The sequence below is a fragment of the Bison bison genome, unplaced genomic scaffold (assembly GCF_000754665.1).
Source record: "Bison bison bison isolate TAMUID 2011002044 unplaced genomic scaffold, Bison_UMD1.0 scf7180017864080, whole genome shotgun sequence".
Classification (NCBI taxonomy): Eukaryota; Metazoa; Chordata; class Mammalia; order Artiodactyla; family Bovidae; genus Bison; species Bison bison.
This window is the reverse complement of record NW_011494652.1, coordinates 3,675,498-3,696,869: the sequence shown is the minus strand read 5'-3', so window position 1 is coordinate 3,696,869 and position 21,372 is coordinate 3,675,498. Positions and strand designations below refer to the sequence as shown.

Here is a 21,372-nt window from a genome sequence, read left to right as displayed (position 1 = left end):
GTGGTCCTTCTCTTGGCCGCAAGTACCTCCCTCTGAAAGAAGCCCTCCCGCCTCTCCCTTGGAGGGGTTCCCTGCGGTCCGGCTTGCTCTGACCACAACTTGGACTCTTGGTTGGAGGCGGACAGCACGAGTCCTTGGATGCACCTGCGTGTCTTGGCATCTCACCCTCCGAGCTCCGTGTAATCTCTGTACTTAACCCATTTTCGCTGTGGGTCGGATCGAGCTTTTCTGTTTTGCTTTTCTGGGAGGGGCGCTTGGGGCTTGTTTCCTCTTATCGTCACAGCACTTGTGAATGTGGCTGTTTTGTTAACGTGGAGTTGACTGCGATTTTGTCCTCAAGGTCACGTTGTAGGTAGGCAGCAAGTGGGAAAGAGGCTCCAGATTTCCAGCCGCTGGAAAATCCACTTAAGGGGTGGTGTTGGAGCTTCCTTTGCTGTCGAGTTAGACGGCGTGGTTTTCAGATCTTGGCTTCGCCACTTTCTGGCGCTGTGACCTTGGGCAAGTCCCTCAACCTCTCTGCTTCTTCTGTAATACGGGAATAACAGCAGTGTCTGCCTCAGAAGTCTGTCGGGAGGAAATGAGTTAATAATGTGTAAAACAGCTAGAAACGGTGCCTGGCCTGAGGAATCCGCTTAGTAATTAGTGGCTGTTATTAATTTGGATTTGATTTTTAAATGTTTAGATAGTATTGGGAAGTCACATGAGTGTCTAAGTCCTGGCTTTTGGTGACTGTCTTTAGAAAGCTCTGAAGTGTTTTTAAGAGTCTTTCCGGCTGAGAACCACCCAGGAGAGGGTGGCTGAGGATTGATTACGTTTACAGACGTTTTCTGGAGTCATTAGTGGTGATGTCTCAGACTGGCTTGTTGAAGAGATGGTTAAATAAAAGCCCACCAGGAGCTCACGTCAGATTCTGTTCCTCCTGTGCTTTTGAATACCGCTTATTGCGTGTGATTGGCCCCCAAATCAGTAGTAACTCCAGAGTTTCATAGTGTGCTCCTGGGTTCTTATTGAGGTTTGAAAGGTTACTGTGTGTTGAAATATTCTTCAGTGAAGCTAGTTTGGGAAATAACTGTTGTCCTGGTGGATGCTTTCGAAGTTATTTTGCATTTCAGTTACGTTTGATCGGAGTCTAGAATATCTTAACAATGCCATCCACTCACGCATCTACTCAGAGTCTATTGATTCCTGCCCTGTGATCTTCTCCCTGCTGCTTGAGACCAGGCTTGTCCTTCCCCTGGAATTACCTGCTTGGGACCTGGCTTGCTTTGTTGCCCTGGGAAATGTTATTTTGATAGACTCTGTCTTAAGTAGAGTTGAACATCTTGCTGGTGTAACTTACTGAAAAACGGGAAGAAGATTGTTTTAGAATAGAAAACTAGCTTTTGTGTACAGTGTAGCAGAACAAAACTTGCTGATTTCAATTAACTGCCTGGCAGTTTGAGAATCGGACCATAACTGGACAGAAAATGAATAGTGATGAAATTACGGCCTGACAGGGTGAGGTTTGCTTAGTCTCTTTGAAATAAATTTTGGCACTGATGTGGTACAGAGATAATGTGCTTACTACAGATAAGACATCTTCCTTAAAACAGTATTTGTCAGGATTGGTATTTAGTTTGCTTCTTTGATAAACTTGAATCTTGTGGTTTTATATATGGGATATTTGAGAGGCAGCCTGAGCATATATTCGTCTAAAATTTTACAATGCTTTCTTACTGATACAGAATGGTTAAGAATGGTAGTGACAGTGAAGTTCTTGTAACCATCTGCTCAATTAAAACTCAGCACTGAGTTTATTTACGTACAAAGCACAAGAGGCTGTGGTTGGTTCTCATAAGTCAAGATCTGAGCCCTGGTGTGGCTGAGTGGAGTTGACTACTTTTTCTTAGGTGAGCTGGGTGGAAAAAATAGACCTGACACCTTGGCTTTAAGAAGTTTTCTTATTTTTTTCCCTTCTTAAAGGAGCCTCAGATGACTGTTTTTTATTTACTCTAGAGCAGTAGTTCTCAACTTGAGGGGGCGGATTTTGCCCCCAAGAACCATCTGGTGATGTCTGGAGAAGTAAATTTTGCCTGTCACATCTGTGGGGCTGGGCAGTGCTTCTAGAGGGCGGAGGCCGGGGATGCAGCTGTGCAGCACCCTGTGGTGCCAAGGTGGCAGGGCCCCCCCCCCGCCAGAACGCAGCCAGTCCCAGCTGCCAGTAGTGCTGGGGGCGGGAAACCCCCGCTCTAGACAGGCGCTCACCTGACCTGCTTTGCGGTCATTTGGAGTACTTTTCAAGACTGTTCTGTAAATGTGTGGTGAGAGTGAGAATGGTTTTAAAAGCTCCCAAGTAATACTGATGTGCAACTAGGTTCTGGAACCACTAGACCACAGATTTTAGGAGCTACGTGTGGGTCTGTTACCTGTGAGCTTTGTCTATACCTCGATCCTACTTGGACATGACAGTAATGGGGAAAGATGGTATACATACATTATTTTTAGGTGCCTGAAGTCTGAACTTTAAAAAACATTTTTTTAAGTGAATATTTTATAAAGTGAGAAACTTTTTTTTTCCTCTTGCTTCATGAGAATCCATCAACATATTGTGCTGAAACTTTGAGGTGTTCAGGGCTCTTAACAGCTGTGCTAAATGACCTTATCGTGCTGTGATTTTTGAGTTTTGTCATTTTTTCCCTCATCCTGTCAGTCAGCTGTCAATTCTGGTTTTAGATGCCAGCTTCATTATTACTATTATTTTAATGAAGGCCTGTTTTCAGAGAGAGAGCCCTGGATTGGTTTGCCAAATCTGCCCTTTGCAAGGCAGGAGAGAGGCAGATTGAATGCTAATCTTTTAACACGGTGACCCTTGCTTGCTACCACAGGGGGCTTGCCCGAACCCTGAACTCTAACCGGAGTGGGCAAGTGTTTTTCCCTCTGGGGAGATGAAGTGCAGTGAAAGAGAAATCCTTTTCTCTCACATCCTTAGAATACGGATGATCCTAATGTATTGAGTGGGATGAATGTTACTATAAAACTACAGATTTTTGCCAACTGAACGTTAAAAGTCTGGACGTATAAAAGGGAGATCCAGGAGATCTACTCCTTCGTCCTGAAATTTGGCCTATGGCTATGTGTCCGTGGGTTCGCAGAGAGTCGGCGCCACTGAGCGACTTTCACTGAGATGCTGAGAATGACAGGTGACCACTCCACCGTCTATTTCTTCTGTGTGAGTAGTTGCTAAGTCATGTCCGACTCTTTGAGACCCCATGGACTGTAGCCTGCCAGGCTTCCCTGTCCATGGGGTTCTCTGGGCAAGAATCCTGGAGTGGGCTGCCATTTCCTTCTCCAGGGGATTGTCCTGAGCCAGGACTGAACCCACATCTCCTGCATTGCAGGCAGGTTCTTTATCAAGGAGCCACCAGGGAAGCCTCTAAACCTGTCTGTTTCTGTTTTGCATGTATATTCACTTGAATTGTTTTTAAATTGCACATAAGAGATGTCATATAGTATCATACGCGTCTCCGCCACTCTTGGCTGCCCTAAACCCAGTGCAGTGCTGTGGCACGGAGGTGGTGGGGACAGAGCATTACCAGGGAGATAATGGGATCATTCACAGAAAAGCCAGGAATGTTGCTATCTACATTTGTTTGATCAGCAAATATATTGAACCCTTACTCTGTCAGGAACAGTATCAGGGATTCACTCGTGAACAGGCACTTGAGGACCTGCTGCCTTGAGGGGAGGCAGCGCTGACAAGGGACGTCCTTTGTGTTGAGGCAGCTCAGCTTGGGAACTGAGTAGTGTGGCGTGAGCAAGCAGACTCCCGTGAGAGGCCCTAGAGGCTTCGAGGAAGGGGCTTGTAATGGTTAAAGTCTGTTGTCAAAGAGTGAAGTAGTTACACCTTTGTTTCTCATAGGTATTAAATAGTTAACTTCCACTTCCCTCTTTGGTTTGGTTTGTCTTAAAAAGCAATGCTGTTATTCTTCCTGTGTTCTTGCCTGGAGAATCCCAGGGACGGTGGAGCCTGGTGGGCTGCCATCTTTGGGGTCGTGCAGAGTCGGACACGACTGAAGTGACTTAGCAGCAGCAGCAGTGCTGGTGAAGCTGTTTTGTAATGACAGATAGGATTGACCTGTGTTGTCTTTTGCTCCATAGATGTTGGCTGTGACTTGGTCAAACTTGAAAAGCTCATTTTCCCTACTGATCAGAGGCTTGGTGTAGATTCATGCTAAATGTCTTGAGTGTCCTTGAAATCCACGGTGCTTCCAGTGAGAATGGGTTTTTTTCTTGCTGCAGTCTGGATTGAGGTGACTGGAGATTTGTTTTTGTGGCCTTTTGACTTTGGCTTAGATTTAGTTGCCATGGGAACCCCCTTTCTTCCTCCCTCCCCCTTTATTTTTCTTTACTGGGAGGAGAGAGAGTTACTAGTCGGATCAATGCCCAGTTTGTTTCACGTTTTGGATGTTTATGAACTGACATCTGCATGTCAGGTAGATTGGCTGGGTGGTAAAGAAGCCAGTGAAAGGGAACCTTGGCGGGACTGGAGAGGCTTTCCACCTTAACTGGGATGCTTTTGTGTCTCAGGCTCACAAAGATCCGAGTAGAGGCGGTTTACTACTTCTCACTTCTGCTGGCTGGTGTTGACTAGCTTTATTATTAAGTATTAGTGAAGACTCCACAGTCGACTGATTTTATATAAATAGATTCAAATAGATTATGAACATCTTTCCTGATACAAAGAGACTCTGATTTTATACTTCTCGGCAACTCTGGAGAAAGGGTATTATTAATTCCAGAATTTCTTACAGAGGGAGTGTGTATTAACTTGGAATGGTCTGTGTGTCCCAGAGGCTGACTGCCATGAAATCTGGGGGCCCAAAGGAAAGATGAATGAGATTGGGTGTTTTTTTTTTTTTGAAACAGTAAGAAGCAGCATGAAAAAGGTTGCAGAAAAGTAAAAAGACTGCAGAAATAAAAGTATGACTGAATGTTGAGTCAGACCTGGAGAAAGCTATGTGGATCGCTAGTGAGAGCCTAAAGTTCCCTGTACTTGTATGTAAATCTAAACACTAATGCAGTGAATTGGAGACACTGACGAGAAGGGGTGCTTGCCTGAGAACGCATGGCGCCCTGAGACCCTGAGCGGGGCAGGTGAGGCGGCAGTTGTACTGGCCACTGAGGCACATGCCGGGCTGGCTTGCACTGTCCAGTGAGGCTTGGTCAGGAGACACTGGCTGGATCTTGGTGAAGCCTGGGCTTTCATTCTCCAGATGAGGCAATGGTGGGAGGAACATTGACAAGTATTGACTCCGTTGGCTGTTGGCGCTTCCTTTCATGAGAATCATGGTTTTGGAGGTCATTGATATTAGAGAAAATTTAGGTCATGTGGGAGAAAGGGCCTGTAGGCAGCAGAGAAATCTCAGTTCCTGGGTGAGGCCTTAGGGTTTTGGTGGCCCCACTAGACCATAATTTTAAGTGTCAGTTGTTTCAACAATAACATAGCTGGAACTCACTGAGAGTTAAGAATAAATACAACATTGTAATCAATCAGCTATACTCCAATAAAAATTAAACAGTAAAGAATAAACATTTAACTTCTGAATCGGTGTTTTGCTGTGTTTGTCGTTGTCGTAGATGAGGGGTAGTGCCTCCTGGTTTCCTTTTGTTGACAGAGATACACAGGGTTTCTGTTGCCTCTGGGCAGTGGGCAGTTCACAGCTGCCTCAGCTGCCTTCCAGGAGACCCAGTCCCTTCTGATTAAGCACCACCCTTTGAATGATCCCCGAGCCCCGCAACCGTGGAGCTTGTGCCCTCGGTTTATTATTACACTCACAGATGATACAGCAGCTGTGCATTTGGCACCTATCATAGGTATACTATGTTAAACTAAGGGAGTTTTCACAGATAATACCCGTTCTCTGTTCTCAGGTCAGAGTATCTTGTGGAGGGCAAGAGGGCAAAGGATCTAAAATAGCTGACTTTGAGTTCTGGCTCCCAGTCTTCCAGCTGTGTAATCATAATATTAGATGACATCTCTGTTCCTTAGTTTCCTTATCTGTGAAATGAATATTAAATGTAAACTAATTAGTACAGTGCCTAGTACACAGTAATATTTGTTTGGGTATTATTGTTATCAGCCTTCTTGCTAGTAACAGTGAAATAAGGTCAGAAATGACTAATAAAGCTGCAGGGAAACGCCCTGAGGAAATGGAGCGGAATGCTATGGTGGAAGGCCTTGGAGGTCTGACTGGGTGCTCTGAGGAAGCATAGGGGGTGGTGAAGTAGGGCAGGGCAGGATACAGAGTTAGGTGGTGGTGTCCCCCCACCCCCCAAGTTTGGATTAGTTTATATAGATTTTACTTGCTAAAATGTGACTGTTCTTTTTTTTTTTTTTTTTTGGTGAGAGTAGAGATGATAAATTTGAGGTTTGTTGAGTCGGACACAGCTGAGCACGCAAGCACGTTCTGAAATATTCGTCTTTAAGATCTCTCTCTCTGGTGCTGGAGGACAGTATAAAAAACTTTGCTGTGGAGTCCCTCGTGTTATATAGAGCCATATTTTTTCAATGTTCTGTGCTGTGAGATAATCACACATGTCTTGAAGGATCACTTTTTTTTTCCTTTTGTTTTTTGAACTTTTATTTATCTTTGTACTCAGCTGTGTGGCATGTGGGATCCTAGTTTCGCGGCCAAGGATCAAACCCAAGCCTCTTGCAGTGAAACCGTGGAGTCTTAACCACTGGACTGCCAGGGACGTCCTTGAAGGATTGATGATTGGCTCTTTTAAATGTTGCTCTTAATTTGTTAACAAATTGCACATTATAACCAGACAGCTGTGCTCTGTAAAGGGCCAGTTAATGAATACGTTGGGCTCTGCGGGCTCTGTGGCCACTCAGTTCTGCCTCTGTGGTGTGAAGGCAGCCATAGTCAACACGTGAACAAATGAAGCTTCTCATAGAATTTTCTTTACAAAAAGAGATGGTGGGCTGGGTTTGACCTGTCTTGTTCTAACCTATTTTTTAATTTTAAATTTTAATGGGATGGTACATTCCAAGCGTCTGTATCGGCATGTGTACAGATATTGAATGTTAAGACCACCAGTTTAAGTGACGGACTGTTGCGTTACCTTTGGCTTCCTGTATGACCCCCCCCTGCCCATTCCTCCCTCTTCTCACCTCCCTTAAGCAGGGCTGCCCTGCGAGTGTCATTTTGTTGATTAACTTTATGGTGTTAGCACCTGTGAATGTATCCTTTTATCCTTACATAAAGTAATTTAGTTTTTGCATGTCTTTGTATAAATTGAATCATTTTGTTGTGTAACTCACCCTCTCTCCTCTTACTGCTTTTTGAGATTCATTTGTATGTTTGAGTACTTAGGCACTAAGACATATGTTGTGATGCTGACTACATTAGTAGTGAGCCAAAAAGACATTGTCATTGTCCCTGTCCTCTGGAAGTTACATTTTAGTGGAGAAAGACGGTTAACAGGTGAGTCAGAAATGGCAGCTGTCATGGGTGGTACAGCTGGGAGCAGAGTCAGCTGGGAGTGGCTGGGTGGGGGCTGTGTGCAGATTGGATAAGGTGGTCAGGATGGGCCTTCCTGAGACCTCTGAACATCAGCAGGTGGGGGTGAGGGAGGGGGAGTCTTTAGGCAGAGTCCAATGTGCGTGTGGTGCTAAGAAGGGTTGTAGCTGGTGTGTTGGGGAGACAGAGGCCAGCCTGGTGGGGTGGGAGCCATTCATGCAGGCCAGGGTTAGGATTTTGCCTTTTTCTGTGAATTACATGGGAAGTTGTGGAAGTGTTTTAGGTAGTGGTGTGACATGAGATCTGCTATATGGTTTTAAAAGGTCCTCTGAAACTGTGTTAAGAAGAGTTGTCCCTCTGGTGCCAAGGACCCTCTGGAACAGTGACGGCAGCTTGAACTGAAGGGGCACAGGGGTGGCAGTGAGGGGGTGGATGCTGGATGCCTGTGGACGATAGAGCTGCCAGGATTTGCTGGCAGATTGAACGTGGCTGAGAGAGCAGGCTGAAGGTGCTCCCTACCGACCAGAGCTTTCTGCTTGTGGTCGAGATTGTGGGCAGCACCGGTTGTTGAAGTAAGGTCAAGAGTTGGGGTCCAGACCCGCTGCTCTTGTGAAACTCCAGAGAGCCTCCTGGAGCCACGTGGGGTGAAGGTGTTCGGAGTGGAGGGGAGAGGTCTGGCTGAAGACAGATGTGAGAGCGTTCAGTGTTCTCTGACACTTAGAAGTCCTTGATGCTGAGTGAGTGTAGGGTGAGGGCCGAGGCAGCGAGCAAAAGTGGGCCAGGCAGTTTCCGGTCGAGGAGGAGCAGGGGGGCCTTGAGTCTCCGAAGTCAGGGGAGGGGTCTTCCAGGGGGAGGGAGTGAGAGTCCCCGCGCAGTGCTCCTGCCGTGCCCTCGAGTGGCCTGAGGGCCCCGGCTTGTCCTGTGGCTTTGGTGGGACATGAGTCATCGATGGTCTCGATGGGAGCAGTCCGCACGCGGTGGTGTGGGGAGGGCTTGGGAGGGAGGCTTCCCGAGGGCTTGAGAGCAGAGGGCGCAGAGGAAAGCCCTTTCATGGGCACTTGCCACAGCGCTAAAGGGAGAGTTGGGACCATGAGAAGGCTTTGTTGAGATGGCGAAGTTACAGTGTTTTTGTACTGTTGGTGGGAAATGATATCTGTACAGAACGCACACCTGATGACATGCATTTGCTGGGAAGGAGACAGGGAATGGACCCACGGGGAGCGTCCCCCGGCTCTTGCTTGGTGAGAGGACAGAGAGCAGACTTGGGGAGCTCGCATGGTGGGAGCAGGACTGTTTTCTTTCTTTTTTTTTTTTTAATTCATTTTATTTGTTTTGGCCGTTCTGGGTCTTTGTTGCTGCTCGGGCTTTTCTCTAGTTGGGGCGAGGTGGGTCTGCTCTGTATACACAGGCTTCTCGTGGCAGAGCCCAGGCTCTCAGATTTGTGGGCTTAGTAGTCGGGGTTCGCAGGCTCCGTAGTTGTGGCGCACAGGCTGAGTTGATCTTCCTCGACCAGGGAGTGAACCTGTGTCTCTTGTGTTGGCACATAGATCCTTTACTACTGAGCCACCAGGGAAGCCCAGGACGGTTTTCTTCTAAGTGAAACAGGAAGGAGTTATCAGTCAGTGAAAATGAGGGTGGGTAGGGCCTGGAGAATTCCACGGACTGTATAGCCCATGGGGTCGCAAAGAGTCGGACAGGACTGAGCGACTTTCACTTTCAGGGGCAGGTGGTCTGTGAGGAGAAAGTGCCGGAGTATTCTATGGAAAGAAAGAATGTGACTGGATCTGCAGTGTGGAATGGGCTCCTCGGGGAGCCAGCCTAGTTTAAAGTGGAAAAAAGCGGTTGTGCTCTTCTTCCTGGGACTGGAGTAGGCCGTGTTGCGGTTGTGGTTTCCGCACGCAAGAGTGGCAGAGCAAGAGAAGGCCACTGCTGTGTAAGGTAGAGAGCTGGTGGGGCCTGCTCTGTGGTGCGGGGCGCGGCTGGTGCTCAGTGGTGATCTAGACAAGTGGGGTCCTGGGTGGGGGGTGCTGCATGTGTACATGTAGCTGAGTCACCTTGTACAGCAAGCAGAAGTGAACACAGCGTTGAAAAGATCTATACTCCAGGTGAAAAAGAGAGAAGGGAAAGGGGGTGTTTATAATGGTGAGGCCTGGACTTGAACCTGGGAAAGGAGGGAAGTGAGGCCCTGCAGATAATGAGTTTTGGCTACATTGATGTGTTTAGTTGCCAAGTTGTATCAGACGCTTTTGCGACCCCATGGGAGACTGTAGCCTTCAAGGCTACTCTGTCCATGGGATTGCCCGGGCAAGAATACTGGAGTAGGTTGCCTTTTCCTTCTCCCGGGATCTTTCCAACAGGGATCAAACCTACGTCTCCTGCATTGGCAGGCAGATTCTGTACCACTGAGCCACCTGGGAAACCCATGTTGATGTGTGTAATTGTCGTTTATTCCTTTTTGCTTCTGTGTTCTTTTTCAGACTGAATATATTTCATTTTATATTCTTTGTCCTATCCTTACGGGATAGGATTGTTTCCAGTAAAGAACAATATGGCTTTGGACAAGTGCAAAAAACATTTCTGCAAGGTATAAAGCCTGGAGAGACTTAGAATTGCAGGGTGGTGGGACCTGTAGAGTTTGAACCTTGGTTAAAAGTAACTGGACTTTAGTTAGAAGTGCCCTCCTGCCAGCACTGGTGTTCCACATCTTTGCCAGCTCTTGGTACTGTCAGACTTTTTTGTATTTGTCAGATTGGTGGTTATGACCTTACATCTTATCAGTTCCTAGTTTTATTGAGATGTAACTACATGTTACAGTTTACCCATTTAAAGGGTACAGTCTAATAGGTTTTAGTGTGTTCAGAGAATTGTGTAGTGATCACCACAATCTAATGTTTAGAACACTTCACCATCCTAAAAAGAACCCTTGTACTTGTTAGCGGTGACTCTGTTTCCACCTAACCCCTGGGCAGCCACTAATGGACTTTCTTACGGACTTGACGATTCTGGACGTCTCATGTAGATGGAGTCATACCCTATGTGGTCTTTGGTGACTTGCTTCTTTTGCTCAGCATGTGTTCAGGGTTTATCCTTGTAGCATATTTCAGTATTAGTGCTCTGTTGCATTTGAGCACATGGACATGCCGTTATTTATCCATTCATAAGTTGGTGGATGTTTGGCTTGATTCCACTTTTTGACTGTTACCAACCATACTGCTGTGAGTGTTTGCCTATGAGTCTTTGGAGGGACGTAGGTATTTATTTCTCTTGGTGTGTACTCAGAAGTGGAATTGTTGGGTAATGTTCCTGTGTTTTAAAATTTTGAAGAACGACCAAACTGTTTGCCAAAGTGACTGTACCATATTACATCTCACCAACACCATCCCAGGGTTCTAATTTCTCCATGTCCTCACTAATATATATTTTTTTCCGTTTAGAAACAATTCACAGCCGTGTTAGTGGGTGTGAAGTGTGGTGTATCATTGTGGTTTTCCCTTTCCTGAATGACTAATATTGTTGAGCATCTTGTCATGTATGTATTGGCTGTTTGTGGATCTTTTTTAGAGGAAAGTCTATTCAAGTAGTTCTTTGCCCACTTTTATTTATCACTGCATGGTTTTAATGTTCTTTTTTCAAATTACTAACAAAGTTGAGCAATCTTTTTTTGGCTATTTAGATTTCTACTTTTGTGAAATACCTGTTATGTCTCTCTTTTTTTCCTGTTTATTATTTTTTCTTCTTGAGTTTGATTTTTCTTATTTGTAGGAATTCTTATATATTCTGATTCTTATTATCTTTGTGACAAATATCTTTTCCCAATTTGTGAATGTTTTACTGTGTTTATGGGATTTTTTAAAAGGTGTTTAAAAGGACAAAAATGGATTTTAGTATTTTCCAATCTTTTCTTCTGTCCTTTATACTACTCAGGTAGAAGAGGAAATAGATTTTTTGGTTTATAGGTAGTTGTCTTTTTAAAAGTTTTATATTCTTTTCTTTCTACAAATTTTGCGTATTTTTTGTTAGATTTATTCTTTGGTTACTTTTTTTGTTGCTGTTGTAAATTATTTTTTTAAGTGAAAAATTTCTATTTGTTGGCAAATGAAAATGCACATGACTTTGTATGTGGCTATTATATCTAGTAGCTTCTCTAGCTTGATAATAATTTGCTTGTGGACTCTTGGGGTTTTTGTGTAGATAATCATCTCATCTATGAATATTGACAGTTCATTTCTTTCCAGTCCTTTTATTGTTTAATATATTTTACTCTAGTCTTACTGTGTTGCTGCATGGCAACCATCACCAGTGGAGAATATAGATGGTCGTGGCGGGCATCCTTATCACAGTCCCAGTTTTAAGGCAAATGCTTTTATCTTTTACCATTGCGTGTGTGGATACTTTTTTTTTCTTTTAACAGGTTGAGGAAGATTTCTTCAACCTTAGTTTACGGAGAATTAAAAAAAAACAGCTCACAAGTGGGCACTGAACTTAACTGAATGCATTTAAAATTTTTCACTTATTTACTTACTCTTGGCTGTGGTGGGTCTTGCTTTTCTAGCTGTGGCCAGTGGAGCAGCTGCTCTCTGTGGTGTGTGGGCGTCTCTTGTCGCACACCAGGGGCTCTAGGGCGTGTGGGGCCTCAGTTCCCTAACCAGGGATCAGACTCATGTCCCCTGCATTGGCAGGCGGATTCTTAACCACTGGACCGCCAGGGAAGTCCTAATTGAATGCATTTTCTACATCTGTCGAGATAATGATATGAAAGTTTTTCCAACTTGATAATGATGTATTCTTTTTAAAAAAGGTTTTTTTGCTTTGTTTTTGTTATATATGTTTTTGTATGTTTCATGTTTTTGTTGTTGTTTTTCTGTTTGTTTGGGGCTTTTTTTCTGGCCTTTCCATACTTGTGGAATCTTAGTTCCTCAACCAAGGATTGAATCTGGGCCCCAGCAGTGAAGAGTCCTAACCATTGGACTGCCAGGGAATTCCTCCCACCCCTTTTGTTTTTAATTTGCTAATATCTCAGGATTTATGTATCTATGTTTATTGGTAAGAATGATCTCTAATTTTCCTTTTTTGTTGTATTGGCCTTATGAGTTTTGTTATCAAGAGTATTCTAGTCTCATAAAATAAACTGTGTTTCCTCCTTTTTATTTTCTTAGAGGGTTCATAAGTAAAATTAGGATTATTTGTTCCTTCAGTGTCTTATAAAACTTGCCTCTAAAACCATAAGGGTGTGGTGTTTTCTGTCTGAGATTTAAAAATTATTGATTTGATTGCTTTAATATTTATAGGATCATTAGAGTCTTTTCTTTTTCTTGAGTCACATTTGGTAATTTATGTTTTTCTAAAACTCATTTTGTCTGAATTTTCAGTTATATTGGAAGAAAATTATAACTTCTTATTTTTGGAATCTGCCTGACTTGTAATTAATTATTAATATTTAATTTCTTAAACAGGATTCTTAGGTCCTTAATTTTTAGCATGCATAATACGTACTTATATATATGTAAATAGAGTAGTAATTACCCTTTAAATAACACTTTTGCTGTGTAGGATTTTTATCTTTCAGTTCTGAATATATTCAGATAATATATTCAGTCAATTTCATTTTGACTTCTTTCTGACTTAGAGGTTTAGAAAGTATATTGAAAAATCTTGATGTGTGTGTGTATATGTATCTTTTAAGTTTTGTTACTGATTGCTAGCATACACTGTGCTCATAATGTATGAGCATAATGTGATGCTTATTCTTTGAAATTTGTTGAGGCTGTTTTAACGGCATCTAGTTAGTGGCAAATATGCTAGTTAGTGGCAAATATGCTAGCAAATATGCTAGTGGCAAATATCTAGTTAGTGGCAAATATGCTCATAATGTATGAGCATAATGTGATGCTTATTCTTTGAAATTTGTTGAGGCTGTTTTAACGGCATCTAGTTAGTGGCAAATATGCTAGTTAGTGGCAAATATGCTAGCAAATATGCTAGTGGCAAATATCTAGTTAGTGGCAAATATGCTCATAATGTATGAGCATAATGTGATGCTTATTCTTTGAAATTTGTTGAGGCTGTTTTAACGGCATCTAGTTAGTGGCAAATATGCTAGTTAGTGGCAAATATGCTAGCAAATATGCTAGTGGCAAATATCTAGTTAGTGGCAAATATGCTCATAATGTATGAGCATAATGTGATGCTTATTCTTTGAAATTTGTTGAGGCTGTTTTAACGGCATCTAGTTAGTGGCAAATTTTTATTCCACGTGTGTTTAAGAAGAATGCGTTTCTAATTTTAAGGTCAGGTTTCCCCGTGTCTGTTAGATGAAGCACATTAACTGGCGTCTCATTCAAACTAGTGTCCTTAACTAATACCGGCTGCTTGTTCCCTTGGGTACGGAGAGGGCGTTGTAAACTCTCCTCGTGGTGGAGGGCTTGCTGGACGCCGCGGCTCTCCGTCTCTGCTTCATCTTTAAGTTAGAGTTGCTTCTGGTGACTCGAACAGTGTGTCATTCTGTAGTGAATCTTTGTTTCTAGGAACATTTTTTCCACTCAAATGCATTTTGTCGGATATTGGCATAGCTGTACCAAGTGACTTTTAATTAATGTTTGCCTGATAAGTATTTTTCTGCTTCTTAAGTGTAGTCTTAGGGTGTGCCTTTTGAAAGCAACACACAGCTGGATTGCATTTTCATTATTCGACTTTTCGTATTTCAACTAATTTACATTAATTGTGATTGAAGTATTTGGTTTATTTCTACTATGGTATTTTTGCTTTCTAACTGGGGTTTTTTCCTTATCTTTTTCTTTTCTTGCCTATGTATTGTGGGATTTTTTCCCCCTTAATTCCTGTCTACTCTTTTTGCCTGTACTCAGTAAGAGATTAGACACTTCTGGTGATCTTAGACATTTCATATTTAACCTAAGTGAGGTGAAGTCACTCAGTCGTGTCCGACTGTTTGCGACCCCATGGACTGTAGCCTACCAGGCTCCTCCATCCATGGGATTTTCCAGGCAGTAGTACTGGAGTGGGCTGCCATTTCCTTCTCCAGGGGATCTTTCCGACCCAGGGATCGAACCCTGGTCTCCCACATTGTAGACAGACGCTTTACCAATTGATATCTTTATCCTTATAAGAAACTTTTGAATGCTTTTAGTCTTGTGACCTTCCTGATTTATGTGCATCTGCTGCCCAATTTTCATCTTGCTGCTCTTAAAATCCTACAGATGGGGCATTACAAAAGAATGCTGTCATTCTTGAAAGGCGTTTTGCCTGCTATCTAGTTCTAGGCTGATGATTGTTTTCATTGTTTTCCCTGAGCACTTCGACAGTATTTCCTATCTTTTTCCACTTGTTATTGTGATTAATTAGAAATGACTTGTCAGTTGTTCCTCCTCCAGGAGTCTGAGATATTCTGTACCTAATGTGCTCTTCATGTTGACAAGTCCAGCAGGTACGTTGTCTTTTTTTATTTTTAGGTTGCTGGTGTTGGTTTGCTCTTTTGGTGTCTTGCTGCTTTTAAATAATCAAGTACCAGATACTGTTTTGGATATGTCTCAACCAGTATTCAAAAAAACTTTAAAAATTACAAGTAAAAGGGGATATTCATTTTACCTAAGAGCTGGCAGATGTGATTTTTTTCTCCATCCTTTAAATGGAGTGTCAGTAAAGAATTTCTTAAAGATTTTCTGCTCTTCCATGTTGGTTGGCTCATTTTGGGGCTTCCCAGATGGCGATAACGGTAAAGAATCCACCTGCCAATGCAGGTAGATGTAAGAGACAAGGATTCGATCCCTGGGTGGGGAAGACCCCCTAGAGGAGGAAATGGCAAACCATTCTAGTATTCTTGCCTGGAGAATCCCATGGACAGAGGAGTCTGGCAGGCTACAGCCCATGGGGTCACAAAGAGTCAGGCATGATTGAAGCAGCTCATTTTTATATCCAGAAATGGAAAAGATTTCCAGAATAAGTTACCTTTTTGAAACAAGATCATTTTGATTGCTAGAAAACGTTTATGTGAACCTTAAATGCAACTCTAGCCAAGTATAGAACACCCAAAACAATCTGGAAAAGGGATGTGGACCAAAATAGATTACCGGCCAAATCTGTCTTTGGGAAATGAAAAGAGTGGAGTTCAGCATTTAGAGTACTTGGCCTCTCCTGGGGGAGAGGAGGGATGGTTTCATACTTGTTGGTATTTCTTTATACAAAGTCTTTTCTTATTCCAGCTAATCAGTGAGAAGAGAAATGGAGGGACATAGCTAGTGTAGGCTGCGGAGGTTGGAACTCCCTGTGTGAGGCTGGTTAGCAAGCCTTATAAACTAAGGAAGGGTTAAGGGGTTTGGTGTCAGCACTGCTGACCCTAGGAGTAAGCAGTTAATTGCTACTTTTAGGCCTTTCCTGGTAATTTTCAGTGATGCCAAGGAGTTTGAAATGCACAGGCATTATAACTACTGTTTTCATCAACTTTCAAAAAATGAAGTTTGATAATCTAGGGCAATGAGGAAAGAATGAGAAGGGATTGTAGGGGCACAGGGCAGAGAGAGCGCGCCGGTTTAGCAGAATTGTTGTGAGAATTAAGGATAAACATTACCGGGCATGTTTGTGTTTATTCCCTGAAAAAAGAAGAGTCCATTCCTGCCATGTACCATATTGTCAGGCCTAAAAATTTTTCAGCTTTTGGTGGCAGTTACTGTTGAATTGCCTCTCGATTAGTGTAAACCTTCAGCAGCCTGCCCTTGCTCATGTACCCACCTTACCCTTGTTCATTGTTCAGTCACTAAACCGTGTCCAACTCTGCAACCCCATGGACTGCAGCACGCCAGGCTCCCCTGTCCTTCATTATTTCCCAGAGTTTGGTCAAACTCATGTCCATTGAGTTGGTCATACCAGCCAACCATCTTGTCCTCTGTCACTGCTTTCTCCTCCTGGCCTCAGTCTTTCTCAGCTTCAAGGTCTTTTTCAGTGAGTCGGTTCTTTTGCATCAGGGGCCAAAGTATTGGAGCTTCAGCATCAGTCCTTCAGTGAATATTCAGTGTTGGTTTCCTTTAGAACTGACTGGTTTAGAATCCCTGCTGTCCAAAGGACTCTGAAGAGTCTTCTGTGCACCACAGTTCAAAAGCATCAGTTCTTCAGCACTCAGCCTTCTTGATGGTCCAGCTCTCATGTCCGTACGTGACTATTGGGAAAACCGTAGCTTTGACTATACAGACCTTTGTTAGCAAAGTGACGTCTCTGCTTTTTAAATACGCTGTCTGTGTTTGTCATAGCTTGCCTTCCAAAGAGCAAGCATCTTTTAATTTCATGGCTGCGGTCACCATCCACAATGATTCTGGAGCCCAAGAAAATAAAATCTGTCACGGTTTCCCCTTTTGCCCCATCTGTTTGTTGTGAAGTGATTGGGCTAGATGCCATAATCTTAGTTTTTTTGAAAGTTGAGTTTTAGACTAGCTTTTCCACTCTCTTTTTTCACCTTCATCAAGAGGTTTTTTAGTTCCTCTTCACTTTCTGCCTTTAGGATGGTGTCATCTGCATATCTGAGGTTATTGGTATTTTTCCCAGCAATCTTGATTCTAGCTTGTGCTTCATCTAGCCCGGCATTTTGCATGATGTACTCTGCATATAAGTTAAATAAGCAGGGTGACAGTATACAGACAATATACTCCAAATTATTTCGCTTTCTGAGCTCCAGCTTCTTCTATGTAAAATGGAAATAATATTAATTCTCTTTTCGCAATTAAAGGTTAACTTTGGGTGATTTGAATTTGTACGAATTTTTTTTTCCGTGAGTTTATTAATGTAGAAATGATAAACTTTCATAGAACAAGTGATATGGCAAAGCTGACTTTGTTAATGATTAATACCTTATTTTATGAAATCTCTTACTGGCTTTGGTTTTGAAATCTTGACTGGTGGTAGAATGTTGTGAAATTTTCTTTTTTACTCTTTTGCCATTTTTCTGTTTAGAGGTCTTAGTTTAAAAAAATTGGTTAATGTGTGATTATATTTACTTTGAAAAAATAAAAACAGGTGAGACTGAAGTCTCTCTTGCTCACCTTCCCTCGACCCTCTTCTGTCTTCTGCTGTTAATCGTTTTTTTTTGTCTGTTTTCTTGATTTTCTTCTGTTTGTGTATTTATTTGTGTGTTTATAGAATGGGCAGCCCAGTGTTAGGCATACACACTTTTTTTTTTTAATCGTTTATCACTTTTCATCTACTCCCATGCAGTACACAGAGATCTGCCTCCTTTTTAATTACTTATATGAAGGTGTTTTAATAGCCATTTCCCAGACCAGTGGGCTTTAGATTTTTTTTTTTCTATCACAGACAGTTTGACTTGCCTTTAGTTTCTTACAATACAGTACTTCGAACTTAGAAGCTTTTCAGAGTTTCGTGTTTGGTACAGAAATAGGTAAAACACTGAATTATAAGCTGGATTTTTTGCTTTTGATCTTTCTATATAAAGTACAACTGTTAAACAGTGGATGGAGACCTTGTTTTAGAAAGCTTTTCTCTTTCCTTTTCAAATGATGTATGACATGCATGATGTTTTTAAGCTCTATTGTAATGAAAAATTATTTAGCAGATCTTTTTTGCCACAAAAATGTATAACACAAATTTACATTTTAACCATTTTTAAAAATTAATAAACTTTATTTCACGGAGCAGTTTTAGGTCCACAGCAGAATTGAGCCAGCAGTACAGAGCCAGAAGCCCACATGCTCCTCGTCTCCCCACGTGCCCCTCCAGCCTTGTGAATGTACACTGACACGTCATTGTCACTCAGAGTCCACAGGTCACGTTAGGTTCAGTCTTAGTGTTATGTGTTCTTTGAGTTTAGACGTGTGTAATGGCATATATCCACCAGTAGTCTACAGAACACTTCTGCTGCCCTAAACGTCCTCTGTGCTTTGCCTGATCATCCCTGCCTCAGACTTAACCCTTGACAACCACTAATCTTTTTAATGTGTCTCTAGTTTTGCCTTTTCTAGAGCGAAATACAGTAGAGATCATACAGTATTGTAGCCTTTTTAGACTGGCTTCTTTCACTTAGTAATATACAATTAGGTTCCTGCATGTCTTTTCACTCCTTAAGAGCCCATTTCCTTTAGTGCTGAGTAATACCCATTGGTTGTGCCACAGTCTGTCCATTCTACCTGAAGGCCGTCTTGGATGCCTCCAAGTTTGGGCAGTTATGAAAAAGCTGGTGCAGACGTCTGTATGCAGGCTTTTGTGTACACATAAGTTTTCAGTGCAATTGAGTAAATAGCATTGAGCATGATTGGTCTCATAGAATGAATTAAGAAGTATTCCTTCTGTTTCTATCTTCTGAAAGAGACTGTAGAGAATTGGTAAAATTTTTTTTTCTTTAACTGTTTGGTAGAAATCACCAGTAAACCCGTTTGGACATGATGCTTTCTGTTTTAGAAGGTTATTCATAAGTGATTCAGTTTCTTTAATAGATACAGCCCTATTCAAATTGTCTTAGGTGCGCTGTGACAGATTGTATCTGTCAAGGAGTTGGTCCATTTCATCCAGGTTATCAAATCCATGGCTATAGAGTTGTTCATAATACTCTTTTATTAGCCTTTTGTTGCATGTGAGATCTGTAGTGATTCCCCTCTTTCATTTCTAATGTTAGTAATTCAGGTCTTTTTTCCTTAGTCTGGCAAAAGTCTTCCTGATTTTATTGATTTTTTGGGGAAGGGGTGGGGATACTCAGCTTTTGGGTTTGTTGATTTCCTCTACTGATTTCTTGTTTTATTTTCTGCTCTGATTTTTATTATTTCAGTTTCTGCTTAGTTTGGAATTAATTTGCTCTTCTAAGGCGAAAGCTTAGATTATTGATTTTAGATCTTTCTTTTTTGATATGTGCTTTCAATTCTATAAATTTTAATCTAAGCAATGTTTTTTGCATCCCCCTAATTTTAATAAGTTGTATTTTCATTTTGTTCAGATATTTTTAAAGTTTCTCTTGAGAATTTTTTCTTTAATCCATGCATTTTTAGAAGTGTGATTTGTAATCTGAAGTACTTTGGGTTTTGCCAGCTGTGTTTCTGTTGCTGACTTGGTTTGATTGCATTGTGGTCTAAAGGCAGACATGGTATGCTTTTTGTTCTTCGTTTGTGAAGGTGTGTTTCATAGAACACGCTCTGTCCTGGTGCGTGTTCCATGTGTATTTAAGAAAGTGTACCTTGCTGTCGTTGGATGCAGTAGTCCATGCATATCAACTGTATACAGTTGATTTGATTGATGGTGCTGTTGAGTTCTGTTTTGTCTTTACTGATTTTCTGATGGGTATATCTGTTTCCGATAGAGGAGTAGTAAAGTCGCTAACTGTAAAAGTGAATTCATCTATTTCTCCTTGCAGTTTTATCTGTGTTTAACTTGTTTTGATTGTTAGGTGTTGTTAGGTGCATAGCATTAAGAATTGTTATGTCTTCTTAGAGTATTGGCCCCCTTTTCATTTTGTAATGGCTTTTTTGCCCTGAAGTCTTCTCTTTCTGAAATTACTGTAGCTACTCCCACTTTGTTTAATTAGTGTTAGTATGGTACAGCTCCATTCCTTTACTATTAGAGTGTTGGGTTTCTGTATTAAAGTGGATTTCTTGTAGACAATATATGCTATACCTGGGGGTAGGTTTTTATTTTCTGTGTTTATCTTGCTCGTGTTGGCTGAGATTCCTGATCGGTGGTTTGGTGTCTGCTACTACTTTGGGGAGATTCTTGGTCATTATTGCTTCCAGTGTTGTTCTCTTCTCTCCCTTCTCCTTCCAGTAGCCCGTTACATGTATGTTAGACCTTCCATAGTTTCCCGTGGCTCTTGGATGTTCTGCACCCCTCATCCCCATTTTTGTTTTTGTCTTTTCTCTTTGCTTTTCCATTTTGGAAATTCAAGGTGTCACATCTTCAAGCTCAGAGTGTCTTTCCTCACCTGTGTTCAGTCTGCTAACGAGTCTATCAAAGACATTGTCCGTTTCTGTTAGTGTTTGGTCTGAAGCATTTCTTTTGATCCTTTCTTCGAATTTTTGTTTTGATTGTTTTTTTATCTTATTGCATGTTGTCTCCCTTTTCCATTAAAGCCCTTAGCTTTTCTGTTCTGATAATTCCAGCGTGTCTGGCATACATGACTTTTTTTTGTTTTTTGGTTGGGGGCACAGCACACGACATGTGGGATTCTAGTGCCCTGACCAGAGATTGGACCTGCACCCCTGCAATGGAACCGTGGAGTCCTAACTGTTGGACCCCCGGGAAAGTGCCCTGTAAATGACTGCTTCTGATGCTTGCTCAGTCTTTTCAAGCTACTTTTTGCCTTAGTATGCTTTGCAGCCTTTCTGAAAGGCAGACATGATACACTGGTAAAAGGAAATGTGAAGAGCCGACCTTGGGAAGCGCAGTAGAGTTGTCTCGGGGATGGGCGTGTCCTGCAGTGCTGCGCGGCCTCAGTCTTGGTGAGCTGTGACCTTCACCGGTGCTTCTCTGCTTTTTCCCCTTCTCAGGTGGTGCGGGATGGCTAGCGTGGTCTGGAGTTGTGTGCTCCCCTTTCCTCACGCGGAAGGTTAGAGGGGCTGGAGCTGGAGATTCCCTTCCTCCAGGTAGGTTAGGTTCCGGTGAAACCCCAGCGGGTTAGGCTCTGGGAAATAGTTGTTTTTTCTTTTTTTTTTTTTGAAGGTGAGCTTTGTTAAGGACTGAATGTCCTGATGTTTCAAAAAAAAAAAAAGTTCTTTTCCCCTCCCAGAAACAGGGGAGGGGAAGAGTCTGCCCATGCACCCACTGAAGGACGTTTTGGTTGCTTCCACGTAGGGAAGAAGCTGCGGTAAACATCTGTATGCAGGTTTTTGTTCGTGTTTTCAGCTCCTCTGGGTAAATACCAAGGAGT

At 42.4% G+C, this 21,372-nt stretch overlaps 1 protein-coding gene across 6 annotated transcripts in view; it reads left to right on the top strand.

The window, feature by feature from the left end:
* The window catches only part of PPP6R3 (protein phosphatase 6, regulatory subunit 3), a 125,659-nt gene that overhangs the window by 679 nt on the left and 103,608 nt on the right, over positions 1–21,372 (top strand). For 4 of the 6 annotated variants that reach the window (XM_010837665.1, XM_010837664.1, XM_010837663.1 and 1 more), the window contains exon 1: positions 20,993–21,088. The exons of 1 other annotated variant lie outside the window; for it this stretch is intronic. The gene's annotated coding sequence lies outside the window, so the exon portion shown is untranslated. Of the gene's footprint in view, positions 1–20,992; positions 21,089–21,296; positions 21,370–21,372 lie in introns of those variants that run through there. One more of the 6 variants, XM_010837659.1, reaches the window with a different exon arrangement.